We start from the raw sequence: 3,861 nt of genomic DNA, 5'->3' as shown, positions 1-3,861 counted from the left end.
GGGGGGTGTGTGTGTCTGTGTGTTATGTGGAGGGGTGTGTGTGTGTGGCTGTGTGTTATGTGGAGGGGTGTGTGTGTGGGTGTGTGTTATGTGGAGGGGTGTGTGTGTGGCTGTGTGGTTTGTAGAGGGGTGTGTGTGGTTTGTGGATGAGCTGTTGAAGGATAAGGAGCTGATTTGTTTCACGTTTCCATGACAACAGCAAGCAGAACGTTTTACACCCTAAAGATGCTGAATGACTCTTTAATTTGAGGAGCTGTGATCTAGCTGATCAATCTCGCACACGCACTCTCTCTCTCTCTCTCTCTCTCTCTCTCTCTCTCTCTCTCTCTCTCTCTCTCTCACCCACACACACACACACAGCAGCAGGTTTTACTACGACTATCTCTCGGTTCCATTCAGCTCAGGGTTCTTCTCTCTGAAGCAGGATTGATTCAGCACTTTTAAAATAAATGACAAGATATTAATGTTTCTAAAGGAAATAATGAAAACATTTTGGTGTGCACACGTGCACGTCCATCAGTGCTGCGAGGCGTGAGCAAAAACACTCAGAGCTGTTCAGTCAGAAAAACACACTTCAAATGACCTTTGATACACACTTTCTATGTTGTGTGTCTCATAAAGTCAACCACACACACACACACACGTGTTGTAAAGAAAGAGGGATACCACTGCAGTATAATTTGTCTGATGTGATGAATTCCTCTGGAAGTCTCCTGAGACGTTCAGCCGCTGCAGACAAACCAACACATTTTTCACTCTCACTCGCCTGCTTCCTCTCTTCTTCTTTCTTCTCTCGGTTTCCCTCAAATTCAGCTCCATTGATTTTCCTGCCCTCCTCTTCTTCACCTTTCCTCCTCCAGGAGGAAAAATGAACCGAGCCGAGAGCTGCTGGGTTCCTGCGCTTATTAAGACCGAGATCTCACGCTGCCAGTTGGACTGTTGCAGCTGAAAACAGGGGTCTGCAAACTGTGGCTCTGGGGCCACATGTGGCTCTTTGGAGCATTGACCGTAAATAACATGAAAATAGATATTTAGATTTAGACCCACAACAAGAAAAGCTAACTGAAGAAGTTCTCTTTGTTCAGTTTTCTGGAACAGAATAACCAGGGAACAAGCATTAATCGATAGTCCATTGGCCTTTTTTCCCACTTTATTCATTATCCTTCCACCCTCACACTGTAAAATCCACTAAAACATTTTAGATTTGAACAGATTTACAACAAGTTGCTGAAAGAAAAAAACAAAAAGTGCAGCTTTTAAGTTTTAAATGTTCTCACCTGTGATCTCCTCCAGTCAACCAAACAGTTTCTCTGAGACGATCCAAGATCCAAACCGAACCGAACTATAAAAGGGATCAAACTTTTACAGCTGACCTCTTTATGTACGGACCGCTGACACTGTTCACACACATCTTTATTCCTTCATCTTTATACCTTTTGTAAAGCACTTTGGTCAGCCCTTGTTGATTTTATTAGGTTATAGAAATTATTATTATTTTTTTACTTTGTTCGAAGTTATTAGATTCAGGCGTTCTGTAAAAGTATGCCAAGGCATTCTGAGAACAATGAGAATCAGGCGTAAATCTTTCATTAAAACAGTTGAAGTAAATGAAGGTTTCAGTTGTTATTAGAGAAACTTCAGTGAGTCACAATTAAATATTGAACAAACTGTCCTAATTGTTTATGTTGACTGAAATAATTTCCCAGGATGTAAATACTGTTCTCTCTTCATGGCTGCCACAGCAAGTCATCCTCTGGAAATATTTGGTTTGTTTTTTTACATTTTATGCAAATTTACTTCAGACTCTCACAGGTCTCCAGACTTCAGTGGTTAAATTTGATCAAAGATGGGATAAACAAAACGTTTGTCCCTCTTTACAAGAGTTTAGTCCTAATATGTAAAATAATTGATAAATGTCAAGACTATTTTATTTATTTAACTGCACAATAAAATAAATTCATTTTGTAAATGTAGTATTTATATAAAATGCAACAATTTGTTGCATTATTCCATAATTTCTTGAATCTTTATTTAAATCTTAAAGTGACTCCAACACTTTGAGCTTTAAATAAGATTCTACTGAATTTTATTGTCCTATCTTTTACTTCATACAGAAACAAAAACTTGCTCAAACACTTTGAATAATTTTTAATTTATAAAATGTAAAAAAGAGTTTATGTTTAGGGAAAAAAACAAGAAAACAGATTGATGGAAGGAGGGAAAAGAGTCAAATAAAAAGCGACAGAAGTCCCAGTTGTTCCATTTTCTGTTTGTCTGCTTTAAAAATTGGAACCAGTGGTGTTCCCTAATCTCCCATCACACACAGGCACACAGATTTAAATAGAAAAAGAGGAGCAGACTCCTTCTGTGTGAACCGGATAGTTAAACTCCATCTGAAGTCACAATGGTTCATCCGATCTGTGCAGATATGTAAAACTCTTGGTTCAGTCTCAGTGGGAGCTGCAACAACAAGAACCATTTGGAGAAAAGATACGAGAGTTCCTGCAGAGCGAGTCGCCTCCGAGGAACCAGGCTGCAGGCCACATGCCGGATCCACAAACACGGAGCAGCAGAACCCACTGGATCCTCCTGAGGACTTTGTCACACTTCTTATCTGCAAACTGCCACATGCTTCAGGCGTGAGACGTCTGTGCCCTGTTTTCCACCTCAGCATCCTTCCTTCTCTCACTCTGTAAATCCTGCTCTGTGGTTTTTATTTCAGTGTTCTGAACAAGAACAGCTAAAGAGTTCATCATATCTGATAACACTACAGGAGAGTTTGTTAATTTAACATGATTTTCAGATTTTTGAGATGTTTTATCTGGAAACACTGAGCAGAATCACCTCTGTTACAGATTATTCGCTCAGAAATCAGCATTCTCCACAGAGATTTGACCTCACCGTCAGATCTATTAGGAAACAAACAGGAAAGTTTTATTCATCTGAAAACATCTAAATGTAAGAAGAGTTTTAAATGAAAACTCCAAACTGATCTTTTAGATGAAGAACTTTAACTTCTGCTCTTTTCATTTCCTCCTCCTCTGAGACCTCTCTGAGTCCTGATCCGACACCGTTTGGAATACTGATGACACTGCAGAGTCTTGTACCTGGAACTAATTGCAACACGAGGACTCATTATCCGGTGACAACAGCATCCCCCGGGAAGCTGCACTCGTCTTTTCTGGGACATTCTGCCCGGACACCTGTGTGACCTGAAGGGTAGCCGACACCAAGGTGAAAAAGTTCCAGATATACTTGGGAGGAGAACCCGGTCAGAACTCGTTCAGGGGTGGTGGGGGCAGTTAAATATAACATGCATGAACTAAGGACACACTAACCTTCAGATTAAAAAGCAGTCATCAAAAACTAATACATGTTTATTCTGATAAATGCTTCATTCTTCTTTAATTAATGATTAATTAAACTTTATGGACAAAGAACAGTTAAAAAAAACCCAATCATTTTGATGTTCTAATGCCAACAGTTCTGATTTGTTCTATAAAAACAGACAGAAGAACATGTCAGCGCTATTCAGGGTCAGAATCAGAGTCAGGACCAGGGTCAGAGTTTGGGTCAGGGTCAGCACCAGGGTCAGAGTCAGAGTCAGATTCCGCACCAGGGTCAGAGTCGGCATCAGAGTCAGAGTTTGGGTCAGGGTCAGAGTCAGAGTCAGCACCAGGGTCAGCGCCAGGGTCAGAGTCAGAGTCAGCACCAGGGTCAGCGCCAGGGTCAGAGTCAGGACCAGGGTCACAGTTTGGGTCAGAGTCAGCACCAGGGTCAGGGTCAGAGTCAGGACCAGGGTCACAGTTTGGGTCAGAGTCAGCACCAGGGTCAGCGCCAGGGTCAGAGTCAGATTCAGCA

The 3,861-nt window shown here is 41.4% G+C and overlaps 1 long non-coding RNA gene across 1 annotated transcript in view; it reads left to right on the top strand.

Moving 5' to 3' along the window:
- The window catches only part of LOC112449758, a 19,178-nt gene that overhangs the window by 10,967 nt on the left and 4,350 nt on the right, over positions 1–3,861 (top strand). The window contains exons 2-3 of the long non-coding RNA XR_003038287.1: positions 2,856–2,958; positions 3,047–3,234. This is a non-coding gene — a long non-coding RNA (uncharacterized LOC112449758). The remainder of the gene's footprint in view (positions 1–2,855; positions 2,959–3,046; positions 3,235–3,861) is intronic.

This window comes from Kryptolebias marmoratus, linkage group LG5, assembly GCF_001649575.2.
Source record: "Kryptolebias marmoratus isolate JLee-2015 linkage group LG5, ASM164957v2, whole genome shotgun sequence".
Lineage (NCBI taxonomy): Eukaryota > Metazoa > Chordata > Actinopteri > Cyprinodontiformes > Rivulidae > Kryptolebias > Kryptolebias marmoratus.
Note: the sequence above shows the minus strand (reverse complement) of the source record. Positions and strands in the feature narration are given on the sequence as shown.